The 22,200-nt window shown below is 49.3% G+C and overlaps 1 protein-coding gene across 2 annotated transcripts in view; it reads right to left on the bottom strand.

Annotated features, from left to right (window-relative positions):
* Positions 1–22,200, bottom strand: part of GRIK4 (glutamate ionotropic receptor kainate type subunit 4) — a 432,944-nt gene that overhangs the window by 252,339 nt on the left and 158,405 nt on the right. The gene's annotated exons all lie outside the window — the stretch shown is intronic.

Raw genomic sequence — 22,200 nt, forward strand, 5'->3', positions numbered from 1 at the left:
GCTCATCCCTTCGGAACAGCCCTCCCGTCTCCTCTGGTCTGCATGTCCCCTTTGAGGCTTTTCTGCCTTGACCTCAGGTTCTGGGGAGGATGCTGCTTTCCCCTCCAACCCAACAGGACTCCCGCAGCTCCCAGACGTGTTACCGAGCTCCACCCTGCACTGGAGGGCGCCACTGCAAGCGACCTCTGGGAAGTCCTTTCCTGGAAAACAGTAAGGACTGACCTGTTTGATCGGTTTTGCCAGACACTGGAAAAGGTGGTCCCCTTCCGTCCTGCGAATCTCTGCCCCGGGGTTCTCTCTTCCTGAATGAACCTGGGCGATCCTGGGAGATGCCCCTTAAATGAAAACATGCCCCATTCCAGGGTGTGACTTAGCAGTGTTCTGAAATGGATTTACGACACCCCCAGGCCCAGGGGCGTGAGCCACACCGGCTCCTTCTCCCTGCACGCCTTGACCTTGGCTCGTGGCAGAAACGTGGGACGGGCCCCAGGAGGGCTCTAACTTGGGCCAACAGATAAAATGCAGGATGCCCACCCCAACTGGGTGAGCCCACTGAGAACCATAAGCCCTAAGAACATAAATGACTTTGCCCTACTCCTGAAATGCTCCTTCGACTTTTAGGAGCGAACACAGCTGCCCTTAAAATGAACATTTTATAACTCACTTTTGTTTACCCTCTGCCTTGACTTGCTGCTGTTGCTATTAATATTTAATGTCTCTCGAGGAAGGCACGCTTCCCGGACATAACAGGCGCTGGCGAGGTATTCGTCAGAGAGACGGACCTGGACCTCACTGTCTCTTGCAGCTTAGTGGGGCCGCCCTGAGCCCTTCAGCAGCCAGCGCTCCCTCGCCACCTCCCGCGGGCGTCCTGGATACGGCTGGGAGGTTCTGCGCTGCCCTCCAGAGAATGACAGTCTCGGAGTCTGCAGCAGGCTCCCGGTTTATTTATTTACCTGCTTCCTTACTCACGGGGCCTCTTGCAAAGAGGCCTCTGGGCACACAAACAGATTTTAAAACAATACAAATCATTAACATTTAAAATAGTAAAGTGGCAACAGTTTATCCCACTTCCAAAGGTGGTGAAGTGGCGGAGAGAGAGAAAGGAGTTGGGGGGGGGGTGGGGGAGAGATGTGCAGGCCTCTATCTGTGTGGGTCAGACCCAATGGGGAGTCAGAATCTGGAGGTGCGGTTTCTTCCTGGGGGAAATAGCAGGTGCACGTGACGTCCCCTGCGGCCCCTGCTCACAGAACACCCCCATCCATTCCAACCTATTAGTCCAACCTATTAGGAAACACTCCCTGGTGAGTGAGGAGTCGCAGTGCTCAGGAGAAAGGGGCCCATGCAGCCAGAAGCTGGGACCGGTACACCCCCAAAGAAGGCCAGACTCAGAACCAACATTTGCTCGGCTGGTGAGGGGTCAGCGTGAGACAGCAGAGTCGACCAGAAGAATGTGGGTGGAGGGCCAGAGGCCCCAGCTACATCTTGACTTTTGTCATCCACAAGCCGTGTGCCTCGGCCAGACCTCCTAACCTCCCCATGCCTCGGCTCAATCCAACTCAGTTTTCTCATCTGACAAATAACAGCGTTATTTAATTTTAGGGCTGGACGATGCCCCAGAAAATATCTAGTCCAATCTCCTCATTGTACAGAGAACATCTGGCCTCCTTCTTGCTCCACGAGGCGGTAAGGATTAATTGGCCTACGGGACACCGGTGCTGGTGGAGTCAGGATTTAAGGTTTGGGGTCAGTCATTTCATTGTGTTTCTATCTTGCCTCTCGCTGACCCGGATTCAGCTGAGACCTGAGGCATCTCTGAAACAAAACTCAAGAGTTCTGGAAGAACGTAATCAGAACGTGGTGCATGTGCATGATGGCTACACGTGGTTCAAAGCGCCTCATCTGCCTCATCACCCTGATCCCTATGGGGGCGGGGATCAGTGCGGCAGATGGGAAAATGCAGACAGAAAGGCGCACTCTGTGTCCCATGGGTCGTAAGGGCCAAGGGGGGACTTCTTACTCTCTGTCCGGGATTCCTTCTTCTATACCACTCTTGTTGTTACGGAAAACTGAAAACTCTCTTTGGTATAATCAGAAAACCTAAAAGAGCCTCGGAAAGGAAGGAGCTTTGGGAAACACGTGAACAGCGGTCCAAAGCATTCTGTGTATGAAACAAACACTTCTAGATTTGTCTATTTGCAGGGATAGTCAAAGGTGCCATGTAAAAGTTAAGGATGGTTATTATTAAAATCCCGCCTTGCAAAACCAGATGGCATCAATTCCCCAGGACTCCCACCAAACTGACCTTTTATTTTCTATACGCCAGTTAGCATTTGGAGAGAATACCTTAGGAAATAATTCCAAAACCCAGGTAGAAGGTGATGAAAGGGGTCAAGGAAGTAAATTCTCATTTTCAGATGGTAATGTTTAGTCCAGGAATTTCTGGAACTCTTTCTGGAGTATCCCTTCCCTGGCCGGTACCATGGCTTCTTTATCCTCACATCTCCAGCATCTAACACAACCAAAGCAACAGAGTGGGCGCTCTGGCATTCCAGATTTGCAGTGGGGACTACAACTGCGTCTCAAACTTTAGGATTCCCATGAATCCCTGGGGTGCTCCTTAAAATGCAAATGCCAGATTGAAGATTCTAGATACTCTAGGTCTGAAAATCTGCCTTTTAAAGAAGTTCTCCAGGGAAGATTCTAAATACGTGATCTTTGGCCCCCACCCGCCCTTTGAAAAACACAGCTGGGAAAGGACTCTGAGTTTCCAAGCTGGCAGTCCTCCTGAGGGCTATTAATATATCTCCCTGTCCACAGAGCCTGCCCCCAAGCTCTTGGGTTTTATAAATATCCCCAGGCCACGCAGGTACATGTTGCCGCCCTGACTTTGCTCAGGCTCTGGGCCATCAGCAAGGAGCCAGGTGGCTTTGCTGGAGTCTTAGAACACCCAGGCATACCTCCCTTGATGAGGGAGAGGGTGGGGGGTGGGAGACAGCAGTCCTGCGCTGTCGGCCGCGGAGCACCGGGCTGTCGGCCGCGGAGCACCGGACTGCTGCAAAGCAGAGCCTTCAGCCTGCACAGCCCAGAGAGGACAGCATCAGAAGGACAGTGAGGCTCAGGGACTGGTTTCTGGCCCAACACAGCTGAGGACAATTAACCTTTAGAGGGGCAGCTTCATTTCTGGAACAAGCAGCTGCCTCTGTCTTCTGGAGCCTGTTCACATTCTCACAAGGATCATCAGGCTCAGGGCGTCTCCCTGGACGTGGCTCTGTTCCAGGACCCAGAGATTCAAAAGGGACCGGGCTGGGGGGGACCTGAAGCTGGCCAATCTGCAAGCTGCTGGGGCTAGAGCTCCGAGCCCCACCCTCATCCCTGCCTCGCCTGGCTGTTAAGTAGGAAGATATTTCTGGTTTCTCCCTGATCAGGATTATTCATCAGGGATTTCTGTTGAGCTAAGATAGAGGTGGGAGGGGGTGGGGAGACTCATCACACACAAATCCCACTTAGTGTTTATCCCACAAAGGGTCTCTCACGTGTGTCAAAGAAGGAGACTGAAAGCCTTATGCCTGTACCACAATCCCCCCCCTCCAACCCAGAGCAGAAATCAGGGTTCTTTGTGGCCAGGATTCACTTCCTCAGCACCTTGCCTTTATACCTGTTACTACATCATCAAGTCCCTAGGGTTCCAAATATGTGATAATAATATTGGATAAATAATATCCAAATACGTGATAAAAGCCATTCCGTGGCTTATGGAGAGGCTGTATTTTACAGAAATGGTTACAATATCTCCCATCCCGTATGTTCGTCTTATGATGTGACCCTGCCACACTTCCCATTGAGAGGTGGGGTCTGTGGCCTCTTCTGGAATCTGAGTGAGGTGGGGGAGGCTTGGGGCTACCACGGAAGTGATGCTCTGTGATTCTGTGAGGTCAACCATAAAAGGCAATACAGCTTCTACGCAGTTCTCTGGGGTTGCTCAGTCTTAGAACCTAGCCACCGTGCCATGAGGAAGCTTAAGCAGCCTGAGGAAGACGCCACATGGAGAGGTCCGTGTGGAGGGGAAGAGAGGTCCCTGGCCCTCAGGTCTGGTTGGGTCTCCAGCCAGCACAACCTGCCAGTCATGTAAGTGAGCCATCTTGAAGCGGACCTTCCAGCTCGACACATGCTCACAGGCACACACGTACACCCTACTCTCGGCCACACCAGTCGACGCTACATGGAGCAGAGACAAGCCTTCTGAACCTGCCCCCCTGAGCCTTGCCTCACTGAAGGCTTGTGAGCTAAACAGTTGACTACAGTTGTATTAAGTCACTAGGGTTGCCCAGCCTATCGGTCACCCCTCCCCCCTTACCTTCGCCAATCTGTCACCAAGAGGGATTTCTGAGGTTATGAAGCTACGTGGATTCATGCAGAGAGACAAATGTATCTGCGGGGGACAGTTCAGTGTTAATTCAGCCCTCAAGGACAGGCCCCTCCTTAGGCTTCCCCTCGATGGGTTGCCCTGAGCAGAGGGGCTGTGCCTGACAGGCTGGTGGCCAAGTCAGGGGGTCTCAGCCCATGACGTGACACGTTAAGAGCTGCCAGCTCCAGCTCCCGAGGCATGTGGTTCTAGTTCATATACACAGCCCCCTCCACAGCTCTCTAGACCTAGCTCTGTCTCCTTCCTTTCTCCCCACCCCGCCTAGTCTTGTCTGCAGGTCTCTGTAAATAAGCGGCACGCTGCCGACAGGTTCACCCAAGCCGAGGGGCTTCAGTGTTGATAAAGACAAAAAAAAAAAAAAGCCCTCCTTGGTTATAACAAGATCTCTGAGGAATTTCAGGATCTTGGCCAGAGTCAGAGGATCCCTGGCTATTTATTCCTTTCATGGTACCTGACATAGTGTCGGGCTGTGGCAATGTGCTGTCAGCATCCGGGATGGTAACTTGGTGATCATAAGAAACAAGAACGGTGCTTGTAAGGGACAAGGCCACCAGAGAGAAATCAGGAGGCCCTCATGGGCAGGCAGCCACAGAGCTGGGACTGGCCACCATCAATTCAGCCAACAGCTTCCCAGGGCCTTGCTCTTCAGCCCTCTTCTCTCAGCCTTCCATACTGACTTGATAGAGCATGGAACAGACTACCTGCTCCCGTCTGTCTGGTGTGATAAAGATCCCAGCAGGCTGAGTATTTCCTGGGCCAGAAATCAACCTCTCTGTGCTCCGAAACTTCAGAAAACACCACACACAGCCCATCAGCCTCCAGTCCAGCCTCCATCCCTTTGCCTGTGCGGCTTATCCAATGGCCTCCATGCTCCTGTGTCCCGCAGAAGAGGAGAGACCCAGGGAAGACTTGAGCAGAAGTTCATGCGCAGATCCATGAGCACATCCCCACATGCACACTTACACCCACTCCCTCAGGTCCCCAACAGTCACAGTCACAGGGAAAGAGGTGGAGAAGTGGGAAAAGAAAAAAACACGGGGGCTGAATCGGCCAGGAGACCAGAAGAAACCTGGTCTGAATGTTGACAAGAAACCTACACAGAGTGGCTAGAGGGGTAGGTTTTGGGGGAGATCAGGGTCAGGCCTTGGGCCCTCCAACCCTTCCTTGGAGATGCATGGATTTCAGGGGGGATCATTAAACTCCCATAAAAAGGCAGGAGGAGGTTTCTGTTTCCCCTGAGTGGATAGCAAATGGATCTGGTCATGGTCCATGACCATGGAACTGTTCACATCTCAGATGAGGCTGGACACCAGGAAGCAGCTCTGGGAGACAGTGCTGGGAGTGGGGTGTCCTGGAGGCCTCACAGCGGCTACAGGAGAATGTCAGACAGGAGTCTGAGACACTAGGCTTCCAGAGAAGCCAAGTGGAAAATTCAGATTGGCTTTGGACTTTGGCACTGGACTTGACCCCAAAAAAAGAGGCCACAGAACTATGTCAAAGTGGCTTTCAAGTTTTATTAACCATAACCCGCAGGAAAAAAAAATATCTATCACATCATTAACCAAGACCCATATACCTATATGTATAAAACTGAAAGAACATTTCATAAGACAATAGCTCTTCACTGTCTCTGATGCCCCTGGTATGTTCTAGTCGATTCTTTTTTAGTTTGCTAAAATTACTGGTTGTGACCCACTAAACTGATTTCACAATCTACTAATGGGTCTTGGCCTGCAGTCTGGGAACAGTGCTCTAGAACAAGGGTTGGGTAACGATGGCCCATGGGCCAAATCCTTCCACTTGCATGTTTTATATTTGAGGTGAAATTCATACAGTTCATCTGATTTCACACACATGCTTCACAGCGTACAGCACAGTGACATTTGGTGCATGCATTCACAGTGTTGTGTAACCATCTCTCTCTCTAGTTTCAGAACTTTTTTATCATGCAGAAGTATACCCCATACCCTTTCAGTAATCATCCTCATCCCACGTCTCCCCATCTCCTGGCAACCATTAATCTGCTTTCTGTCTCTAGGGGCTTGCCTATTTCAGACATTTCACATGAAGGAATCATAAAACATTTGTCCCTTTGTGCTCAACCTCTTTACACAGCATTTTCAAGATTTGTCCATGTTGTGGAATGTATCAGGACTTCATTCCTTTCTATGGCTGAATAATATTCCATTGTATGGATAGACCACTACTTGCTTATTGGTTCATCTGTTGATGGGCATTGAGGTGGTTTCCACCTTTTATGGATGTTAAAAATATTCATATGCAAGTTTTTGTGGGGACATATGTTTTCATTTCTCTTGGGTGCATACCAGGGAGTGGAATTGGTGAATCATATGGTGATTCTATGTCTAACTTTTTGAGGAATTGCCGAACTGGTTTCCACAGTGGCCACACCATTTTATATTCTCACAAGCAGTATACAAAGGTTCCCATTTTTCCACATCCTTGCCAAGGCTTGTTATTTTCTGGGTGTTTTTTAATGCTTATTCATTTTTTATATAGAACCATCCTAGTGGGTGTGAGGTAGTATTTCACTGAGGTTTTGATGTGCATTTCCTTAATGATCAGATACATTTGATATCTTTTCATGCACAGTTGATAGGCATTTATATATCTTCTTTAAAGAAATGACTATTCAAATTCACTGTCCATTTTTAAACTAGATTGTCTGTCTCTTTGTCGTTGCGTTCTTTATATTCTAGATACTCAACTCTTATCAAATATATGATTTGCAAGTATTTCTCCCCATTCTGTAAGTTGTCTTTTTACTTTCTTGATAATGTCCTTTGATTCCCAAGAAGCTTTTGATTTTGATGAAATCCAATTTATTTTTTTCTTTTGTTGCTTACGCTTTTGGTGTAAAATCTAAGAATCCTCTGTCACATCTAAGGTCATGAAGATTTACCCCTATGTTTTCTTTTAACAGTTTTATAGTTTCAGTCCTTATACTTAGGGTTTTGATCCATTTTGAGTTCAATTCTGTATGTCGAATGAAGTAGCAGCCCAAATACATTCTTAGCAGATGACTTTTTCTATGTATAGACAATCCTGAAGAATCCACTAAAAACACTATTAAAGCTAAAAAACAAATGCAGCAAAGTTACAGGGTATAAGATCAACATAAAAAAGAAAAAATTAGTTGTGTTTCTAGACACTCCTGGGTGGCTCAGCCAGTTAAGCATCTGCCTTCAGCTCAGGTCATGATCTCATGGTTCCTAAATTCAAGCCTCACATTGGGCTCTCTGCTGTCAGTACAGGGTCCACGGCAGTTCCTCTGTCCCCCTCTCTCTCTGCACCTCCCCTGCTCATTCTCTCTCTTTCTCAGAAATAAATAACCTTTAAAAAATTAGTTGTGTTTCTAGATATCAGCAGAGAATAATACAAAAAAGAAATTAAGAAAACATTTCCATTCATGTTAATATTAAGAAACATTAAGTAGCTAATAATAAACTAAGGAGGTGAAAGACTTGTACACTGAAAACTGAAAAACATTGCTGACATTAGGAAGATCTAATTAAATGGAAAGACATCCCATGTTTATGGATTGGAAGGCTTAATACTTTTTAAGGTAACAATAGTTCCCAAAGTGTTCTACAGATTCAATGCAATTCCTATCAGAATCCCAATGGCATTTTTATAGAAATGGAAAAGCTGATCCTTAAGTTCATACAGAAATGCAAAGGACCCTGAATACTTGAAACAATAATAGAAAAAAAAAGATGAAGGACTCATACTTTCTGATTTTAAAAATACCTACAAAGCTAAAGTAACCAAAACGTCCTAAAACTAGCATAAAGACAGACCTGTAAACCAATGAAATAGAATTGAGAATCCAGAATGAATCCAAACATCTATGGGCAACTTATTTTCAACAAGAGTGCCAAGACTATTCAATGGGGAAAGAATAGTCTTTTCAACAAATGGTGCTGAGACAACTGGAATGCCATATGCTACCTGTTTTAGTAAGTTAAATTTTTTTTAATGTTTTATTTATTTCTGAGAGAGAGACAACATGAGCAGGGGAGGATCAGAGAGAGAGGGAGACACAGAATCTGAAACAGGCTCCAGGCTCTGAGCTAGCTGTCAGCATAGAGCCCAATGCGGGGCTCAAACCCACAAACCGTGAGATCATGACCTGAGCCAAAGTCAGACACTCAACCAACTGAGCCACCCAGGCACCTAGGTAAGTTAAATTTTATTGGACCATAGCCCTGCTCATTTGTCTATGGCTGTTTTTGTGTTATCATGGAAGAACCGAGTCAATCACAACAGAGATGATATAACCCACAAGTCTAAAATATCTATTATTTGGCCTTTTAGCAAAGAAAAAAAAAAAATTGCAGATCCTTGCATAAAATATTGCTTCTCATACCTACCAGTGAGCATTTTCTCATTCAACAAACATTTATTGAGCACTTACCATATACAGCAAGTATTGCTCTAAATACAAAGCTGAATAAAACAGACTAAAATATCCTTATGGCACTTACATTCTAGTAGGTGAACTACCCAGGGCAGTCCTGAAATCTAAAGAAATTCAATGGCCCCTTGGGGAGGAGAAGCAGTAAGACTGTCTATAAATTACAAGCAGGCTCCCAAGCCGAGATGGAAGCTATGAATTCCCTAAGCTTGGACTCACCTAAACGCTTCCTATTGGCCGTGGGTCATATCTCATTCAGTTGTATCACCTGAGTTGAGGCCAGAAGTGTCCAGCAAACAACAAATCATATAGCTTTTTTAAAGATCCTAATATGTTTAGAGCACTGCGTAAGTGCTATAGAGGACAATAGTAATTAAAGTACAGTCCCTACACTGCAGAGGATCACAGTCTAGTGAAAAATAAACCAAACACACATCACCATAAAACACTATCACTTACTCAGCACCTGAGAGGTACAAGGCACTATGCAAAAACTTCTATAGTTATTACCTCATTCGATCCTCACGGGAACCCAAGAAAGTCTGTTAACACATTTGATAGATGAATAGACTGAGTTTCAAAGAGCTCAGTATTTTGTACTTGGCCATGAAGCTAGCAGATGGACACCAAGAAACTTGAACCAAGACTATATGAATCTAAGGTTAACCATTAAATTATGAAATAGATATACACGGACCTCTCCCAATTTTCAAAGCACCTTTCTAGCCTCTAACGATATAATGATGATGGAGATCAGTGCTCTTTACCCCACACCATTTTATATCCACCATGAACAGGAAATAGAACATGGCGTAATTCACCTGCCTGCAGGAGTTTATTAGTGATTCCGAAAGCAGGACACAGACATTAGTGAGACAGTGACAATAACATCAGGTACATCCTAAGTGCCCTAAAAGAGGATTAAATAACAATATTTCAAAGGAATTGCTTAGGGATACAAGAGACGAAGAAAGCTTTAAAAAGGAGGGAAATGGGTGGATGGGAGGATTTATAAATGATCACAAGTAGTAGGTATGTACTCCTCTCTGGTTCACTCAGCCCACAGAGCTGGGGCTGAGCTGAGCAGTGGGATCTAAAGGCTTCAGGGCACCCTGGAGAACTGACCAATAAATACACCAACTCTAGGTGAGCCCTTACGTTGTGTATATTATCTCCTTCTCCCACTTTGCTCTCTTCAAAACATATCATTCAGCTCAGGCCAGCCTACCTCTCTGGAATATTCTACTACCTTCTTGGGGAGCAGAGGGCAGGCTGAGAAGACCTTGGGCTCTGGGTCAGAAATCCAGGTTTCCCCCACTTAGAACTGCACTGTCCATTCAGGTGACCTCCAGCCATAGGTCGTTCTTTAAATCTAAATTAACTTAAACACAATGGAGAAGACAATTGTACTAGGCACATTTCAAGTCCTTGACGGCCACGCAGAGCCCATAGATCCAATACTGGGCCAAGCACCTATAGAACATTTTCATTATTGCTGAAAGTTGTATCGGCCAACACTGATTTAAAAGTCCAAGACCAGGGCTGCCTGGGTGGCTCAGTTAGTTAAGTGTCTGACTTTGGCTCAGGGCATGATCTCACAGTTCACGGGTTGGAGCCCTGCATCTGGCTCTGCACAGGCGGTGTGGGGCCTGCTTAGGATTCTCTCGCCCCCTCACTCGCACCTGCTCCCTCTCTCAAAAAAGTATAAATAAACTTAAAAAAATCGTCTAAGACCTAAAGGCAGCTGTGTTTCCTCCTTGCACCTTATTTTCTTCATCTGAAAATGGGAATAACACTACAAATACTTCCCTAACGGGACTTGCCATGGGAGCAAAATGAGATCACGAACTCACAAGTGTGCTAGTGTGCTCTTCTTTCCCTTTCGATACAGTAGGTCTTGCTCCCCCGATCTCCCAGCTGCTTCCTGCAAAGCTCAATCCTACAGAAACATCCCTACCCCTGGCTCAACTACTCTTTCCCAGACGGTGGTCCAGGGAGCGGAGACCCATGGAGCTCAAACAATGGGGAACATTAAAAAGCAAAGCGAAACAAAAATGCCCATAGGAGTGAGCCCCACCCCACCTCTCAGCCCGCATGTTACTGGATTTCTTGGGAGCATTTGTTAAAGCAGACCATTCTTCCCTTGGCTTCTAGAAGACCACACTCATCTGAATCCCACCGCATGACCCTGGCTATACCTCCCCATCTCTTTAATCTTTTTCTTTCTTTAATCTTTAAAAAATATGTATTTATTTATTTTAAGAGAGAGAGAGAGGAGGAGGGAGAGGCAAAGAGAGAGAGGGAGAGACAGAGAATCCCAAGCAGGCTCTGCCTTGCCAGCGCAGAGCCCAACAGCGGGGCTTGATCTCAACAAACCAGGAGATCATGACCTGAGCCAAAATCAAGAGTCAGAGGCTTGCCCACTGAGCCACCTAGGCACCAACAATCTCTGTCCTTGGTCCTCTTCTCTAGCCACAAAAACCCAGCGTCACAGCTTTAAGTATTATCTGTACGCGGATAACTTTCAAATCTGTGTCCCCAGCACAGTCCAGTGCTTGAACTTCAGACTCGCATTCCGATTGCCAGGGGACAGTCCTCTGACTGGCATCTCAGACTTAGCCCAGCACAGAACTCAGGCAGCAGCTTCTGAAATCAGCCCAGGTCCCTTCTCCGTCTCAGCAAATGCCAACTCCATCCTTCTGGAGCCAAGCCAAAAGGCCTGGGGTCACTCCTGCCTCCTCTCTTTCTTTCTCTCACATCTTATATTTAAACCGTCAGGAAATTCTGCTGCGTTTACCCTGAAAATCTGTCCAGTAGAAACTGCTTCTTGCTGCCTGTGCAGCCCGGCCCTCATCTCTCACCTGGAGCCTTCCATCCACATCTCTGACCTTATCTCCTGCAGCTCCGCACTGCTCGTGGCCAATCAGCCACATCAGCCCCCTGGGCATGCCCTGAAGGGGCCAGGCCCGCTCCTGCCTTGGGGGTCTTTGCATCTTTGCACTTGCCTTTGCCCCTCTGACATGCTCTTCCCCTCACATCTGCATGGCTCCTTCTGCCACTTCTTTTAAGTCTCTATTCAAATGTCACTTTCTCAGTGAGGCTTTCCCTGGCCACCTGAACATTTCACACCTCTTCCCTGGGACCCTCCCCTATCCCCTTCCCTGCTTCATTTTTCTCCTTGATACTCACCCTTAACAGACTGGATACACACACACACACCTGTATACGCACAAACAATGCACATAATTCGTTGTTTCTATTCTTTATGAGGTGAGGATGACTGTTTTAATTCCCCACTTCATACCCAGTGCCTAGAACAGCACTTGGTCAAGAGTAGGCACTAAATAAATACTGGCTTGGTGAATAAATGAACCAAGAGGCTCTGGTATAGATCTTACACTTCAGGAGGCTATGGAGGCCTCCGTGGTCACTCGTGGCCACAAGTCCTGAAGCTCAAGGGCAAGAGCTCTGATCTTTCCTGAGAACGTACCGTTTGCCCCAGGCTTTGGAGGAATGGGGCTGGACAGCAGGAAGAGAAGATCAGGGCAGTGGGACAGTTATCTTGTCGCCCGGGGGCCAGAAGGCCATACGCAGCCCTGGGAACTGAAGCAACTGGTTCTCTTAGCATCTGGTAGCAATGGGAACCATAAAGTGGGAGAGGCAATATGTGCTTGAGGCTGCCAGGGAGGCAGGCAGGAAGAATTCCCTGAGCCAGATAGTGTTTCTCCCCATTATATACGGCAGGAGGGTAATGGAGTATTTATTAAAACCCCTTATCTGGGACGACACCACACTGGGGGCAGATGAAAGTCAAGAGCCTACTTCCCCTGTTTACAATGATGCGCTGACAATACATAAAAACATATAAACTCAGGGGTAAATGGGCTCCTGAGATCTGTACTCCCTCTGTCCCAGGGTGATAGAGCCAAACAAGCCTCAGGACCGTCAGAAGCTCAGGGAGGCTGGAGAGGATGGAGGGCTGGAGGGCAGTTCAGAAGCAGACAGTGGGCTGCTGAGCGGGCAGTATGGAGGCCGCAGAGATGAGGAGTAGCGGGGTGGGGAGCAGGTGGCCATGGCATGACCAAGCAAAATCGCTTCCCAAGGTGAAGTATGGAACAAAGGTGAGGGTAAGGGTATTATGCATATTGCCAGGAGATGGGTATCTGGAGCAGAAGAGTTGGTGGGAGGGAGGGTCCGTCCCATGTAAAGAGCTTTAAAATACTGCATCTTGTTAAGGCCTCGTCCTCCCAGGGCGCAGCCATGGTTCTGTTCAATTTACAGATGAGGAGCTGGGGCTCAAAGAGGCTCACATGCCCAACGTCACACAGTTCCCAGTGGCCGGGGACAGAATTTGAATAGAAGTCCCTCTAATTCCAGAGCCAGGGGTTCTTAACAGGAACACCTATGAGGCTTTCTGGAAACTTGGGGCACTTTTTTGCCCTCCAAAGGTAGTAATGACCAGGCATTTATGTATTGACATACATTCTATTACTTCCTTTTAATTTATCCTTTGCATCTAAGACATTATATGTTTCTAAGTCATGTGTGCAGAAAGGTTATACTATCTCTAAATTTCGTTTTAGGACAGCAAAGTGAACTCTCACAAAAGACTTGTTATACAATGGATTGGACTAAACCGGGAAATGCCACACCACGCAGAGCCAGAAAGGCGAGTGGCGTCACTTTGGAGCTGGCCACTCTACCCCCCACCCGTGGGACCCTGGAGCTAGAGGATATGGTAGTGCAGGAGCTGAGACCCCTGTTAAGACCACTCTGGGCCCCCACTCCCTGCTACCAGTCCTTCCCAGAGGGACAGCCCCCCCCACATACCACCACAATATAAATCCCACCCTGGGAGTGTGTGGTGACCCACATGCCTGAGCGTGCAGCTGACACCTTCGCAAAAGCCATTCTGCGTTGGGTAAATTTGCCCCGGTGTGCTTTGCAGCTCGCTCCTAGCTCATCTGGAACCCAGGACCCCACTCCACAACCACCCCGCCCCCATCCTCTGGCAGCCGGCCTGCGCTAAAGGAACGCATGCTGTCTTAAAGGTCAGATGTCGTAAGACAAACTTGAACACAGTGTGCCGTCAGGCATTTGGGATTCGGAGTGAGCTGGTGCTTCAGGCTGTCCTTTGTTGTCCCCCTTCACTAGCACGACCAACTGAGGGCTCCCCTTGGAGAATACAACTGGCCGCTTCATCCAGGCTGACCTGCAAGGCAGAACTGGCCCTGGATGGGACTGGAGGGCCGTACTCAGAGGGACCAAGCAAAAAAGTTGAGGACAAAGTTGACTATGGATGGGTGGCAGCAGAAGGCAGCTTCTTTCATTAGAGGCGACACACACACACCAGTGAGAAGTGCAGGGTGACCTTAGACAAGGGCCACATCAGGTTCAGCCGTGTGGCCGTCCCACCCATCTTATCCACTCCCTGGGTCCGTTTCTCTTCTGAAAGAAGGAGGAGCTGGACCAGAAGATCTGGAAAGGCCTCTGCTCAGATGTGAGGGCCTATGAGCTGGGGGGTCGGTTCGCTGGCGAGGACGGTCCGCACAGCAGAGTGGGCTCGCCATCACTGCTGAAGGTGCAGGGGTCTGAGGGTCACCCCGGGCTCCTTGCCGTCCCGCGCGTCCATTCCTGCTGCCACTGTCTTGGCCAAACCTTCCACACCCCTCACCTGACCTACAGCTCTGGCTTCATCTCAGCCGCCCCCTCCCCGGCGCTGCCTCAGCCCCATCCCAAGTGCATCTGGTTTGCCCCCTGGTTCTCTTCCAAATACAACCATGAGGAAGCCCCCACATACATGGACCCCCCACTGCTGCCAGGATAACACCCTGACTCCATGCTGGACACAGGGCTTCATAGCCCCTCTCGACCTCAGGTCTCTTTCCTTGGGCCTCACTGAATTTGAGCTTCCTGAGCTCCTCTGCTACCTACCCTCCCCTGATATTTCTTTCTAGAACCATCTTGCTGAAAACTTCACTTAGACTTCACCTCCCCCAGGAAGCCTTCCTGTTTCCCTGGGCAGAGCAGAGCATTTACTACTCGGTTCAGACTGTGCTTCCAGTGCTGTGCATACTGGGTTATAATTATCTGTAGAGCCTCCTTCCCTCATTAGATGCTGAACACCTCAAGCCAGAGGGGGACCCTCACACACTGTCCCAGACACGAGGCAGGGAAGACTGACCTTCTTAAACCTCAAGTTCAGTCTTGGCTCCATCCCCAACCAGCTAGCTTTGTAGCTTTGGGGAAGTCCTACCTCCTCCCTGGGCCTCAGTTTCCTCATCTGCAATATGAGTGCATAGGATCTGAATCTGGCCTGATGGTCTGGGCCCCGCCCCTCCCTGCCCACTGAGCAGGACTGTGAGATACCACGCGGGTGGCGTGAGGTCTGCGCTCAGGGCGTCTCTCTCCCTGGCTGCCACTGGGCCAGACGCACTTCAGCAGACTTGCTCATACCGAGCCCTTGCAGAGGTCCATCCTCCCGCTCAGCACTCCCAGGGTTAATTAGCCCGCAGCATCTATAGGGCTGCTTTCTCCCTTCATCGCCAATTAGATCTTGTTAGCTCTTGTCATTTGTAGGACAAGTCACAGAGGTGCTCCGGTCTGGCGGAAGAAGCAGGTAGCCCAGATCCCTCTGCAGGAGCGGGAGAGCTGGAGGTCTGCTACTGGACCAGGGGCTTTAGGAAGAGCACCGCGGGAGGTCTCCCTGCAGAGCAGGGCGTGGTGTGAGTGGTGTGAGGTCCCTCGGGCCCATGCTGACGCTTTCATGTGAAAATGCTCCCCGGGGCAGGGCACACAGCTGGGTCCATGGGCAGTGGTCTGCGTAGCTACTCCACCTGCCGAGCTGCCAGACCTCCGCGGGCCGGATCAACATCCAGCCAGACCGCCCTGCTCATGGCACTGCGTCTCACCCTGGTCACACAGGGTGTCTGCCCGCTGCCGCTTCAGCTCAAGATGGGGGCTGTGGCTGCGCTAACAAGGCAGGGACGGCTCTGCCCGTCTCCCCCTCCCCACCCGTGGCTGCCTTCCAGGCCTGGGAGGCGGGGGGCAGGCCAGACTCCGCAGGCTGACCTCTTTCCCTCTTCTGCATAAATGAAATGTCTGACAAGCGTGGCCTCAAGCACCCTTGGCGCCAAAGAGCTGACATCTTGATGTGGCCAGAGAAACCTCTCTCCAACCTCGCAGTGAGAACAGAGTGAGTCGTTCTCACCAGGGCCTGGGTGAAATATGCATCTTGGAAACAATCCTTAGGCGAGCTGCAGGAGGCCCTTCCGCTGGCAGGTCGTGGCAGCCACACTGGCTGAGGGGAGAGCCAGGGCCTCTCTGGGAAGACAGACTGACACCGTGATAGGCCAGAAGCTGGGGGGCGGACAGAATGCCTCCAAGCACGAGCCCAGTGCCACCAGAGCTGAAGTCCATCGGCCTATCGACAGATCCTCTGGGGGGGTCGGGTGACAGTCTGTAACCCCCCAGCTAGGAACACAGGCCACACCTCTGTCTGCAGGTGCAGCCTAGCCTGCATGAGGGACACCCCTCTCCTCCTGGCCCTGGAGGAGCAGGAGGGCTCTTAGCCAGGGGTCTGTGGGTCTCCTCCCGTGGGGCTGTGGATCATAGATGGGGACAGACCTCTGATGGGGGCCTGGGGCAGTGTGTGGGTGGTGAGAGGCAGAAGTGGCCCCAGCTAAAGCTTAGAATCATTGTCGCTTTTTTTTTTTAACCTTCCTAAACGCTCTGGAGGGGAAAAGGAAATAATAAGCTTCCTGTGATCAAGCCTGAGGATGATAAACTAGGAAGAATCAGAACTGCAGGAGGGAATGGGGAAGGGAAGGACGCACTGTTTTATGGTCTGTGCTGATTTTCTTTCCTTCTCGATCTTTTTTTTTTTTTTTTAAGGGAAACAAATTAAAGGGCTTGGAGTTTAATGGAGGCTACAGAAAGATAAAACTTATCCTGAGTTCGTTGGAGTGGAGGTAAAATCCGGGCAGCCTCTTTCTCACCCCACTGTGGCTTCCGGGAGACTCGAGTGTCTATTCAGTCACACCCAAGTGACCTATGAATCAGGTTCCGGGAGGCTGGTGCTGGATGGAAGGGACCTCAAAAACCTCACTGATTTCTAGTTCTCAAAATGTGCTCCCCAGAACACCCCCAGGGGCCACAGTGGAGTGTTGGGAGGTAGGGAAAAGGGAACCTCATCCCTAAGCCCCTGATGTCCTGCTTTGACCACAGCAGTTCCGTTTTCACCCCCCAGGATTCTGTGTGTGATTTTATTTGCACAGATTTAACCACTAAAAACAAGTTTGGAAAACAGCGACCTGTTCTCATCATCTCATTTTACAGATGAGGGCATCCAAGGCTCTCCAAGGGGGGAGAGCTCAGGTCACACTGTCAATGAATGGCAAATCTGAGATTGAAGCCAAGGTATCTTGACATTTAGTCCGGTGTCCTTCTTCCAATGCCACTCTCCCCACCCCCTCCCCCAGTCATGCTATCTGCTCTCACAGTTGCCTTGACGGACAATGACAAAGCAATAGTTTCAATCCAGACCCCTTCCTTCACGCTTCAGAGCTATGTATCCAGTGTTTGAGCTATTACTTAGCATGTCTCTACTTAGATGTCCGTGGGTACCTGCAGTCGCCCCCATCTACCGCTCACTGTCTGCCCCTTGCTGGATGCCTGCCTCTTTGAATGGGCCATCCAGCCCCCAAGGCACCCAGGGGCAGCTCCAGGATTTTTATAGGAAGGAATAAAAGGTGGTCAGGCTGAAAGAGGGAATGACACCAGTGAGCTGGTCTCATGGCTAAGTCTGCATGGTGGGCATGCTGCTTTTCCTTAGGTTATATACTTAATTGGGGTGGTGAGGATGTAATGGAAGATCTCCTCTTGGCTCAGGTACTGCAGTCATCCTCATTAGAAAAGGGGAGACATCCTTACCTCTTCCTTCATGTTCACCATCTCCCCATCCAATCAATGACCAAATCCTACTAAATGGACCTCCAAAATGACTCCTTACTTATTCATCCTTCCTCTGTCTACTCTACAAGACAGGTCCAGGCCTCCTTGCCTCTGCTAAGTCAGCTTTGGAGGGCAGAGACTCTGCCTTTCTTAACTTTTTCTGTATAGTCAACACTCTCCAAGTACCAGACACATACTGGGTACCTAGTAAATATCTGTTCACAGGATGAATGAACAGATGGATGGATGGATGGATAGATGGATGGATGGATGGATGGATGGATGGATGGATGGAGAGACTATACTATAACCTTCTCTTGATTTGTCTCTCTTTTTCAACACCCTCTGGGGTTCCTGGGTGGCTCAGTCAGTTAAGAGTCTGACTTGAGTTCAGGTCATGATCTCACAGTTCATGAGTTCAAGCCTCTCATTGGGCTCTCTGCCATCAGTGCAGAGCCTGCTTCGGATCCTCTGTCTCCCTCTCGCTCTGCCTCTCCACCCATCCCCTGTCCCCCACTCTCGCTCTCTCGCTCTGAAAAATAAACATTTAAAAGATTAAATAAAAATTTAAGGTTTTTTTATCACCCTCAAATATGCCTTCCAGCTTACCACTGAGACGGCTTATCTAAAATGCAAATTTCTAGGGCACCTGGGTGGCTGAGGCAGTCGAGCATCCGGTTTCAGCTCAAGTCATGATCTCATGGTTCATGGGTTCGAGCCCTGAACTGGGCTCCGTGCTGACAGCTTGGAGCCTGAAGCCAGCTTCAGATTCTGTGTCTCCCTCTTTCTCTGCCTCTCCCCTGTTTATGCTCTGTCTCTCTTTCTCTCTCTCTCAAAAATAAACATTAAAAAGTTTTTTAAAAAAATAAAATGTAAATTTCCAAGGCACTCTCCTCACCTAAAACCCCTGAGAGTTCCCTATTACTTGCAAAGTTCTCTGGCACACTCGGTCTCCATGGCTTGTCCCTGGATTCTTCTCCAGACTCACCTCCCTGACTCCCTTACTGTCTTACTTTTTATTCTCCTTTGGTATATCCTTCTCTCCATCTTCTTTTTCAACCCAGCTCAGGGGACATCAACGTTAGAAGCCATCCGAGCCTCTGCCACCCCTGTTCTAGGCTGGTGAGCACCTTGCCCCTGGTTCCACAGTGCAAATCTCCTTCCCCTGCAACTGCCACACTGAGTTATGATCTGATTATGTGTCATCTCTCCCTCTAGACTGCACACTCCATGAACACGTGTCCTGCTCATGTGTCTTGCCGATGCCCAGCAAACATGCCAGCACAATGCCCACAGCTAGGTTTTGAAGTGAGTGCATGTGCCCCCATGCAGTTACTTCTGAGAACTGAGACCTTCTCAATAATCTTCCCAGAGCGGACTGTGCTCTGAACAGAGGGGCGTCTCCACCATGGAAGAGCCAAGGCTTTCCTTTGACACGTTCTGATGGGGCATTGCCCTTGGGGGCCTACTCTTAACACAGGGTGGGATGAGGGTGCACCAGCACAGCAGACCCTTCCTTACCCCCACCATGGACACCAATACTTTAGGTCCTTCCTTACCCCCCACTATGGACATCAGTACAGTAGACCCTTCCTTACCTCCCACCATGGACATCAGCACAGTAGACCCTTCCTTACGTCCCACCGTGGACACCAGGACAGTAGGCCCTTCCTTACCCCCCACCATGGACACCAGCACAGTAAGCCCTTACCTCCCTTGTGCAACAGGGAATATAGCCATTATAGTCGGTACCACTAAAACTTGGCTAGTTGTCCATGCTGGGCCGTCATGTCCTCCCTCTGCTGTCTAGCTGGTTCCAAAGAGGATGGGATGGGTGGCCACCCAGAGAGGGGCCATGCTCAGGCACATCCAATGCACACATCATAGGAGGGTACCCTCACGGCAGGCCCCATGGGGAGCAGTAAAAGGTTGGGTGCTACGTCAACCTATGGGGGAAACTCCCAAACTTTAGGCTAGAGAATGATCTTCATCCAGCTCCACAGTACATGGGGCACAACAACAGTAACCCCAGTATGCTCCCAGTCCAGTGGCAGGAGAGCTGGAGCACATGCGTCCCACTGCGCAACAGGCAGGAAATAGCCTAAGTTCAGGATATAGGACTAAAGCAAGTGACTTTGTTGTTTGAATTTTTTTTTTCTATGAGACCATGCTGGAAGAACGCCACTAGTCCCCAGAAGCTGGGCTCAATGAAGACAAAGGAAACAGAGTCTTCACCCTAATGCTGGTCCCTTTGCAAAACCCTCTTCTCCACTTTCTTTTAAAGAGGCTACATAGAGGGGCACCTGGGTGGCTTAGTCGGTTAAGCGTCTGACTTTCGCTTAGGTCATGATCTCGCGGTTCGCGGGTTTGGGCCCCGCGTCGGGCTCTGCGCTGACTGCCAGCTCAGAGCCTGGAGCCTGTTTCAGTCTGTGACTCCCTCTCTCTCTGACCCTCCCCTGCTCACGCTGTCTCTCTCTCTCTCTCTCTCTCTCCCTCTCCTAGAAATAAAAAAAAAAAATTATAGAAAAAAAAATAAAGAGGCTGCATAGAGTAGAAAGAGAGACTTTTGGGAGTCGCCTTATAGCCTGAGTTCAAATCCCAGATGGACCATTCACTATATGCCCCAGGGTAAACAATTTCACAATGTTGGGCTTCAGTTTCCTTAAATGCAAAAAGGAGGCAGTAACATATGTGCTCATGTGTGAATCATGGAGATAATGCATGTGGAAGTCTCACACCGTGCCCGTGACACCACAGGCGCTGGTACCTGCTGGCTCGCGCCTCGCTCCTCCTTCCACCTTCCCAACCTTAGCGCCTGCGCACTTACATGCTCCTAGGCCCCGGCCCAAGTCGGGGAATTGGGTTACAATGAGAATAAGTCCACTGCATGGGAAGGTAACGTTTAGGGTAGATGACTGGGGAACAGAGTCCAAGGTAAAACGAGAAATACACAAGAGCATCATCAGGGGGGAAAGGAGTGAAAAAGCCTCCAAAACAGGGGTCCCTAACTGTCCCCCATTTGGGTCATTTTTGGAACACATTCTGAAGTTTGGGCCCTCTTGTTTCTGAAAGAAGCTAAGGAGGGAGACTGAATACAATGGAAGGTAATAAAAATGATTAAAGGAATTAGAAAGCTTGACCTATAAAGGGAGGTTAAAGGCACATAATATGTGAAAACCAGAGAACTGGGCCCTATGAGGACATGATACTTTCCCATAAATATGCAAGACAGAGCCACATAAAAGAAGGGCAAGAATTATTTCAGGCAGCTTGGGACACCATTAAAAGAAGAAATGGCCTGAAACTAAAATAAGAGAAGTTAAATCTGGACCTTGGGAACAATGGCTGGTATGTGTGTTGGGCGGGGGGGAGGTTAGGGGACAAGACAGCACCTGGCTGTTGATGCCAAGTCATCAGAAAGTGAAAGCCACAGGTCCCAGGGCTGTTGTCCCCATTTGGGAGAAATGGCCCTGTCGGGACCCATCTTGGCTGCTCAGAAGGTGTTCTCACGCTCCACGCTGAGCTGCTGTTTGCAGGCATCCGATTCACGATGGGGAGGGCCCTGGCTCCGGCTACCTGGCTGCCCAGTCTCAACTTCACTCTTAAAATAGAGAGAGACAGGTGCAGCCAGCCTCTGCTGTGGCAGTTGGCTCGGCTGGCTGCAGCATGAGGCCGGGAGGCCAAGGTCACAAGTCTGAGCCCCGTGTGGGCTTTGCCAGGGTTGCAGTGACAGAATGTGCCTAAGAGTACAAGCCTCACACAAAAGGACCATCACCAAACACGGGCTGCGGGGTATTATTATACGTGAATGCTACTCATGAACACCCTAACACACTCTCAGGAGCAAGTGTTTTCATGCAGTACTTCAATGCCACACTCTCAACCTCTCCCGGGCCTGGAGGGGTGGGGGGCATTCTGCCTGGGGGCCTCTGGCCTTGGCGGTGGCCACTGAGGGCGACTGTGCCTCTCCGCACGAGTTCCGCCGACGCTGCCTGTGAGCACGTCCACAACCTGTTTGCACAGATCCTCCCGTCCAACCATCAATCACTTTTACAGTTCTTCTCAAAGCTCACGTAAAATTTATCTTGCTTTTTGCCTGAAATTGACTAAAAAGAAGCTTTAATTACAATAAGAGACACATGGAGCAAAACACATGGAAAGCCCACTCAATACTCATTTATTCATTCGATCAATAAATATTTATCGAGCACAGGCATTGTGAGGTTGATGGAGGCTACCAGATGAAAAAGGCATTTTCCCTGCCTTCAAGGAGATTGCCTTGGCGCGGATCGGGGCTGCTACCAATAGATGACACAAAATGCCATAAGAGAGGCAGAACGGGGTGTCTGTTAAAAGAAGAGCAAACTATCAGGTAGCTCGGAGGGGA

This window comes from Hyaena hyaena, unplaced genomic scaffold (assembly GCF_003009895.1).
Source record: "Hyaena hyaena isolate Hyena2069 unplaced genomic scaffold, ASM300989v1 scaffold_37, whole genome shotgun sequence".
NCBI classification, from domain to species: domain Eukaryota; kingdom Metazoa; phylum Chordata; class Mammalia; order Carnivora; family Hyaenidae; genus Hyaena; species Hyaena hyaena.